General features: G+C 29.2%; 1 long non-coding RNA gene across 1 annotated transcript; it reads left to right on the forward strand.

The window, feature by feature from the left end:
• The first annotated feature begins 2,060 nt into the window (after nt 1–2,060).
• On the forward strand, nt 2,061–4,158 carry LOC147811011 (uncharacterized). Its single transcript, XR_015432871.1, has 2 exons — nt 2,061–2,136; nt 3,775–4,158. It is a non-coding gene; the product is annotated as an uncharacterized LOC147811011 (long non-coding RNA).
• The last annotated feature ends 5,416 nt before the right edge of the window (nt 4,159–9,574 follow it).

The following is a 9,574-nucleotide window of genomic DNA, read 5'->3' on the forward strand; positions in this document are numbered from 1 at the left end:
GTGTTAGAAATTTTATTTTGGAAAGCGTTGAAGCACATCTTCGTACAAATTTGCTCAATTTGTTTTGTTGGTTCACACTCGGAAACCTTGATAATTGAGTTAAAACGCATGCCTAGGCTAAATATAAATCCTTACTCAGAAACCTTACAATTGATTTTAAAAGAACCATATACTTAGACTAATCTTAAATCCGTACTCACAAATCTTGCTAATTGAGGTGAGAATGACTACATGCTTAGACTCATCTTAATTCCGCATTCCTTTCTGATTGAGGTTATAGTAAATGCATGCTTAGACTAATCTTGAATTCATATTTAAAAACCTTGCTAATTGAGGTTAGAATAAACACATGATTAGACTAATCTTAAATCCGTATTCGGCAACCGCACTAAAGCTGAAGAAGAGCAATCATGCTTAAAATTTGGCAATTTCGAACAAGGCTTCGGCATGGCCGGAGAACTGACTAATCAGAACAGATTATTATTATTACTTAATTTTTACAAATATAACCAACAGAACGGATTCTTGCAAACTTGAAAACACTATTTTAAATATATAAAACCAAATTTTTTAGATAGATTTCCTTCAAAAAACAACTTTAGACCGCATATTCAACTGCCATAGAAGAGATTAATATTAGAACAACTTGAAAAATTGGAAGTCGGGTTTTGCGTTCTGACACGTAATAGGCTAGAAAATATACCATAAAACACAGTATAAAAACTTTAAATAAATTGAAATTATTTAAAACTATTAAACTATTTAAAATTTAATATTTTAAGAAAAAAATGTAAATCTGATTGTTTTTCAGCATTGACTTAGCTCGTTATCATATTTTAACAGTGCAGAACAGCGTACTATTTAAAGCGCATACAACTTATGAAAATACGTCGGTTGCTCTTTAAATATTCAAAAAGTTAAAAAAAAATGTTTATATTAATATATTTCTACTAAAAATTCAATACTTTTTTAAGTTAAGTCTTATCTCACATTTGCATCGTTTTGTTGCGCTAATATAGAATGAATGCATCGGCAGATGTTAAAATTTGCTTAAAATAGTAAGATTTTCTTTCCCATCGTTTCGTACGTTGTCGAATGGTTAGCGTGAAGCATAGATATAATTTTTTTCCCCTGGAGAGAGCGAGCTTTAATACTGGCTTAAGTATTAAGTAAATAATCCGTGGAAACTGATGCGGTAACATATTAACCTGCTTGGATATTATATTACATTCGCTTCAAAAATATACAAATATGAAATAACATTCGGCATGTTCAAGCGCTTTGAAAGAAGGTGCCTATTTTCAAGACTTGCCAAATTTGAATGTAAAGAAGAGAAAAAACTTAAAAATGCCAACTAACAATGAGAAAATAAAGGTGAGAAACAAAACTAGAAAGATCACAGCAGAGAGAAAAAACAGAACAGGAAAAACCACTGTGGCTGAGTGGCAAATTAGGGTAAAATGTATTTCCACGCACATTTGAAAAGGTAGGATTGAAGTAATGTCGTAAACAAGAAAACGACATTAATTCCAACATTAGTTGGCAACTTTACATTTTCTATTTCAAATAACGTTTTTTTTTTTTTTTTTTCTTTTTTTTTTACGTCTGGCAAGTTTTGAAAAAGGACGCCTATGTTTAAAACACTTGAAACATATCGATTATTATTTCATATTGGATTAAATACTTTTTTCCCTCTTTCAAAAAAAGAAAAAAATACACATATTGACGCGTCATGTTTTTTTTTAAATTTGTATAAATGATAGATTATTTTGTTTTAAATCTATATTATAAAAGTTTCAATAAATTAGCTTTATTTAAATAAAAAATTTTATTATAAATTTTTTAATAAATTTTACAAATAAATACTTCGTTGTCTGTAATATATATGGTTGTAAAATAAGATATAGTCAAACTATAAATAAATGTGTCGATGATATTTCTATAACCTGTGGAATGTTTAAATTACACTATATTTTTTTTAAATAAAATTCCTGAAATAAACTAATTTTGGTCATAAAATTTATTATAAAACATATTATATATTAAAATTACTTTTGTTTTAGGCATGATATTAGGATACTTATAACCAAGAATAGAATGGAAACAATAACATATGCACACAATCCTAAATTTCAGGTGAAATTTAGTTTTATTTTTTGTAATATTTTAGAACATCTAATTATATTTATCTAATTTTTCTCACTATATTAAAAAAGTGCAAGCGCCACCGCAGTTGTTTTGGGTGTTTAACTTCACGTTACATTTCGTGTAGCTGCACAAAATCTATTAGACTTACAACTTAAAATTACCAATAAAAAATAAATGTACGGGGACATGAATAAAAAAATGTACAGTGCGTACATAGAGAAGAAAAAAATATTTGATAACTAGATCAAGAATTATAGAACAAATTTATAGAAAAAAATACTATACCCACTCCGTTACGGACAGCAGGAATACAACTATAGAGTTGAAATTTGACATGCCGAAAGGGTCTTTGATTTTAATTGAATTTGGTTTTTTCAATAGACAATTTGCTTGAACAATATTGCAATTCTAAATGCTTTTTTTTTAAGTTTTCTTTCTCACTTTTTTTGTTTACATTTTGCATTTCTGCTGGAAATTTGTAATACTTAGAAACTTGATATTACGGAAGTACGTAAAAATGTTCAAATATCACGTGCAATGCACTAATAAATAATGTTTAAATGTACAGCAGGAAAAAAAATTAAGATTGGATTATATGTTCGAGAATTATTAACCAATAAAAATTGTATAAAATGATCATGTTGGCCGATCTACCGCTCACTGAAATGCAGTTACAGAGATGAAATTCGATATATATATAGATATAGATATATAAACTATATCATATACATATAAACTTATGTTTTAAAATTTATATTCGTGTTTCCAGTTAATATATGCATTGATATGTCAATATGTCAAATTTAATTATATTTTTGCGGGTCAATTGAATTTCTTAGTTGAGTAAATAATTGTACTTATTTATAAAATAAACTATTGAATTCATAATTTTTAATATAAAAATGTATAGATACAGAAAAAAAGGAAGTGATTGGAGTTAAGATTTAAATTATAAATTTGGATTTAAAGAACATAATTTTATATCTTTTCGTTCGCCACAAATTTTTTATTTATTCCAAATATAAATTTTTTATAAGTTTCTAGTATAATTTTTTTTATTTTTAATTTCCTCGTACTCCTTGTACATTTTTCAACTTAGTAATTTCATAAAGAGTAAGCACCAAAATATGTTATGGAAGTGCTTACAATTTTTTCAATGAATAAGAGAAAGTATTATTCTCTTTTAACATTTAATTTATGCATCGATGTGACATTGTGACTTAATTATATTTTCCACTGATTGATTGAATTGCTTAGTTAAATAAATAATTGTACTTATTTATAAAGTCAACTCTTGAATTTATAATTTATAACATAAAATTGCATTGGCAGAAAAAAAAGTTAAGAGTTACTTAAATCATAAATTTGGATCTTAGGAGTATATTTTTAAATCATTTCGTTCATTAAGCTCTTGTCAATCAGATTTTTTTAATAAAAATATCAGTAAATTGTAATTTGTAAATCATTACAATCAGTAAGAAAATATGATACGTAAGCGTATATTTATCAGACTTTATTTGGCATAAATTTCTTAACTGAATTGAGTTAGATATTTTTCTCTATTTCTTATAATAAATACTGCATTTTCAATTAATAATGATAAATACTGTCTATTATATATTTTAGAATGTAGAGGCCTTCAGCAACATAGGTGGCTATGTTGGAATTTGGCTTGGAATCTCATTGGTTGCTGTATTTGATTTCTTAGAGACAATCAGCCTCATCGTAAGCTATCCTTTCAAGTGCTATAGGAAATCAAATGTACGAAATGAAAAAATACGAAAGATAAAAAAGCTTTCAAGAGATTTGTAAATACTTTTTCTTTCAGCAACAATTTCTGTACATCCAGCATTGTTGGAAGTATTGTAAATTTCTACATAAAAATGATGTATGTATACTTTAAAGTTGTTGTCTGTTATAAATAAAATTGCTATAATAAAATAATAATAATAAATCTGCTGTAATAAAATAATAATAATAAATAAAATTGCTGTGAAAATATTTTGTTAATACTAAAGACTATTGAATGATTCCTCAGTTCTGTACTGAACATGACACATGAATTTAATTTAGTTGTTTATTTCGCAAGTCTTTAACACAGATTAAATATGAGTACATAAAAATAATTTCAATCATAATCACATATAATCCTGAAAAAAAATTATAATTCCTTATTATGTTTTTACGGTGCAATTACCATATTATGTTAAATTCTTATGTGTGTTTCATTTTCAAACCTCATTGATTATATAGTTTGAAATTATTTATCATGATAATAATAACATTATGATCGATTTCATTAAATTTAATTGATGCAATAACTGTACTCAATGAAATATTAGAGCTGAGCTACAATTAAAAAAATTCTTAAAGATTTCTAATGCTTCCTTAATGTGATTGTTAATAACGGCTTAGGTAAAATATTTCCAATGCTTAGAAAAATGTTCTGTTAATTGAAATTTTATTTAATTCTATAGTTTATTTAAAATTTTAGAAACCCTACATAAATCCATCTCAATTCACTAGACAAGCTAAGCTATTCATGAAATGGTGGCTATTCAAGGTAAAACTCTTCCGCTTCTTTCATTCTTAGAAAATTTCCCATCATAGCTAAGACTTTGATCTCACTCTTGCTGAGGGGAAATAGTCTTCTTCATATTAGGCTTATATAGCAACCTCTCTATCAGGTAAGCGCCAAGAAAAAATAGCTATATCATGCCAAAAGAATATTAAGCCAAGCTCATTCTAGGGGGGTAAGGCAATGGGATACTCACTGAAGCACCTGAAAGTAATTATCCTTATCTTGAAAGCAGAAGTTTTGGTGAGACATACAGTGAAGATCCAATCATTACAAAAGTGTTGTGTAGAGTAATCAGTGCTTCTTTTTTCCTTCCCCCCCTCACTATACACGCAAAACAGTGCTTAGCAATTTTTCATCATAAGAAAAATCCTTTTGTTTGCTCGACTTCAACATAGTGTTTCTATTTAATTTATGTACCGTTTTATGATGTTTCATATTGTAAACTTAATGTATTTTTTTTATAATTAATCAGAAAACTATGGTTCATGAGATAATACTAATCAAGCTTTATATCACATAAATCTTTTATCGTGAATTGAGTTCGATATGTTTCCCAATTAATAATGATAAATACAGGCTATTATATATTTTAAAATGCAGAGGCTTTCAGCAACGTAGGTGGTTATGTTAGAATTTGGCTTGGAATCTCATTGGTTTCTGCATTTGTCTTCTTAGAGACAGTTATTCCCATCATTAGCTATCCTTTCAAGCGTTATAAGAAAGCAAGGGTAATAAGCGGTAAGTTATAAAAGATGAAAAAAGCTTTCAAGAGATTTGTAAATACATTTTTATCTCAGCAGCAATTCCTGTACATTGTTGGAAATATTACAAATATATATGTATACTGCAAAGATCTTGGCTGTTGATTTATTCTTTTGATGTTTTATGTAAAATACTAGCTGAATACCGGTTCTTCGAACCGGGAGAGTAAAGATCAAATTACTTACTCAGTACTACACAACATTTTAAGTCCCGCAGTGAACTGATCGTTAAGACACGGTTCCCAGCAGATCACCGATGTCAAGCATCACTGGCTGCGGTCAGTGTGCGGGTGGGTGACCACTTGGATCAGCCTGCGTAGGGACCGAGGGTGTGCGGTATTGGTCCTCGTTAAACTGTTCTACCGTAAAGTGCTCGACTTCACGTGCAGGTCGTCGGGGTACCGAAGCGGGGGTGCCATCCCCTCCACAGAGGATCAAAATTGTGATGGCATGTCTTCGGATCATCCTCAGGGATGTTTCCCAGACCGTCGCCAATAGCCCGTTGTGCAGATCTAGTGCGACGTAAATGAACAACAACACTTTGAAATCATGCACAAAACTGAAAGGCATGTAACGACATGATTTAAGTGCTTAGTGAAAGAACCAGGTAAGTGAAATTTATGAATCAGTGAAAGAACCAGGTAAGTGATATTTATGAATCAGTGAAAATAACATAAAGTGGTTGTAGATTACAGAATGTTTAATGTATCAAAATTTGTTTGGCTTCGACTGATTCTTAAAATAACTAATCTTAACATACAAGTTTTTATTATGGCTGCATGGTTTTTATTTTCAAGTTAACAGTGGTAAATAAAATATGACAAATAACTATTAGTCTCGCTTTCTAATGAATCGGTTATAAAAAAATTCAGAGGTCACTTTTTTTCTTCTTACCCTGGTTATAGCTCCTCTGAAAAAGTCATTTACCAGGTTTTCCACTAAGATCTTCAAATAATAAATCTAAAATAATTTCGTTTTTGTTCATTATTATTATTGTCCTTCCCGGTGGCTTTACGTTGTTCTATTTTATTTTATTTGTAACCGACATTGAAGAGCCGATTGTATTTTGGGTTTAGGACTGCGAATGTTCATTTCCGTATCCTTGTAATTTTGAACCGATCCAGAAGACAAGGAGACTCCTGGATAAGTACCCCCAGAGTTATGATTTGTTATGGGAACATGGCGGGCTTTGTGACTCGACAGATTTAATCTGCATCAGTCACCATTTACTACACGAGGAGTCTTCGACTGAATGGGATCGAACTCACGACTCTTTGGACATAAGCCCAGTGCCTTATCCGGACTATCTCGGCCCACGTTGTTATATTTTATTTTATAACCGTGTTGAACAGCGGACTCAATATTTTTGGGTTTGCAACTACTAATGTTCAACTCCGTAGCCTTGTAATTTTGAACCCAGTGCAAAGGACAAGGGAAAAGCTTGATTTCGTTTAGGACTTTTCTGATGGCACTAACCCGCATTTGCGTTACATGGCGAGTAAAACCACGAAAACCCGGTTCGAATCCCAATCGATACAAATTCCGCATCCGGCTTTCACCGACAGTGCTGACGTGAAATATTTTCATTGGTAGACGGATCATGGATTAGAGTCCCCTTGTCGTCCGGCTAACCGTGGGTGGCTCTCGTGGTCTTCCTCTCCATGTAACGCAAATGAGGGTTAGCTCCATCGAAAAGTCCTCCACGAAGGTAAATTTATCACAATGCTCGATCCAGGAGTTCCCTTGTGTTCTGGATTGGGTTCAAAATTACAAGGCAACGGAGTTGAACATTAGTAGTTGTAAACCCATAAAATTCAGTCGGCTGTTCAACGACAGTTATAGAATAAAATAAAATAGTATCGGTATCAAAACTGTCTAGTATTGGTGCAGTTTTAATCATCACCAAATATGTCAATATACTACTTTCCCTCGACATTAGTATGTTTTGTACTTATTGCATAACACTTCATTTAAGTTTTGTGCAAAATACATTTATCAGTTGCACAAAACTAAAGCTGAAGTCTTAAACACAAATAGAATTCTTAAAAAACCTTGATTAGGACTTTACAACATGACCATTTCTCTATATGACATTTAATTTACAGTTTAAAATATTTATAAGTAGTTGATAAAAAAAGTTCTTTCAATTCTAATTTATTAAAATATCGGTTACAGCTTGTGTAAAAATTAAAATTTATTGGAAATTATTCTTAAATAATGCTTAAATATTCTTAAATATGTTATGCTGAGAGCAAAAATTAAGTTTCAATAGACTTTAATGTAGTAAATGTGGCACAAAGTTAGCTCATCCATCATAGTGGTGAATTTTTGTTTCACGAAATAATTTTTAAACGTTTTGTTTTCCTTTCTTTCATTATTTAAAGTAAATCTTAACCTTCATGTAGTACTTGACAGATTTTGTAAATTGTTGAAAGTTTTTGTATGTATATTTTGTAACTATACTTCGCAATCTAAAAGTCCAATCCAAACGTTTATAATTATTAACAATAAATAATTTTTAAACGTTTTTTTCCTTTCTTTCATTATTTAAAGTAAATCTTAACCTACATGTAGTACTTGACAGATTCTGTAAATTGTTGAAAGTTTTTGTATGCATATTTTGTAACTATACTTTGCAATCTAAAGGTCCAATCCAAAGAGCACCTCAAAATGTGGCACTAAGTCATAACAACAAACAAATAAAATCATAAGTCTCCATTACTCGAAGATAGTCGTAAAAGATATCTTCATTCCTAATTCAAAAAAAAAATTCTATTTTCACACTCGAGTACAAGAAAAGAACATTTTTTGAGGGAAAAAAAACTCGTGTTATAGTTATAGTTTTTTAACTACAATATGTTAAAAAACATACACATATTGTAGTTAAGAAATTTTCAAACAAGTATTTAATGTCATTATCTAATGTATTTTTATACATTAATCATTTGCTAATCATCGATATGTTAATAACAAATCGTAAATAATATTTGAATTAATAAGGTATTTAATTATATTTGTTTTAATTTCACAATGTTTTGTTTTTATTTATAAATAATTATGTTAATACATTCAGTGAACAATCTGGGAATACGGCAGATGAATTGCTACGAAAAGGGGATAAAATATTCCTTTTCGTCTCTATATAATCATTTCAGTTTTACTAACAAAACAAACCCGAGCGATTATAGAACGTAAGTGTTCTAAATGATTTTTAAAAAATGAAATGCTTTTCCCTCAAATGCACGCTATTATGATCTTCAACCTTCAGGATTTGGAGTACTTTATTTTGATCAAAGGAATGTGATGGTAAGTACTTGAAATAACTGCATATTAAAAACGCAATTTAGTTTCATTAATTCCATGGCTTTTTATCTAATTTTACTTGTTTAAAAGGGGTCTTTAGTAAGACAGACAGCTTTAATAAAAAAGTACAATTTTATTGAAAAAATTTTTTAAATAAAAATATCTTTGTTAAAGGAATTTTGCAAAAAGCTTTGAAAAGTTTTATTTAAAGTTAATTATTATGCTTAATTATTATGCTTACTTTCTATATTTTTTTTATTAACTTGATTAATTTTAAGTGGTTTTAGGACACTTTTTAGACTTCTGTTGCAACTTTTAAGTCGTTAGAAAAACTTCTATTCTTTCAATATAGTATTTTTTTAAATTTCTGATTTCCTAACTTAATTATAATTAACTCTTGTTGTTAAGCACCCAACAGCCATAAGTTTCAAGTCATTAATAATTTAAATTCCTAACATTTGAACGAAACTTTTTGAATGCTCAACTTTTGTTTGTTTACTTTTTATTTGACTAACTGGCACAATCATCACTATTTTAATATTAAAAAAAACGAAGTAATAAGACTATAAATAAAATTTTAGTTTAGTAATTTTTTATTTACGTAATTTAAGTATTTTTCTCACTGTAAATTTTTTGATGCTGTCAAACTACTATGTTACTTTGCATATCAAGATATACTATGAAGAATAACGTGCTATATGTTAAATAATGGTACGTAGATTTAGGTATGTATTTTGATCTTAAGTTGTGATCTATATTTGTTTTTCTTTACTTCCATCGT

Source organism: Parasteatoda tepidariorum, chromosome 4 (assembly GCF_982258835.1).
Source record: "Parasteatoda tepidariorum strain Cologne lab strain chromosome 4, Ptep-v5.0, whole genome shotgun sequence".
Lineage (NCBI taxonomy): Eukaryota > Metazoa > Arthropoda > Arachnida > Araneae > Theridiidae > Parasteatoda > Parasteatoda tepidariorum.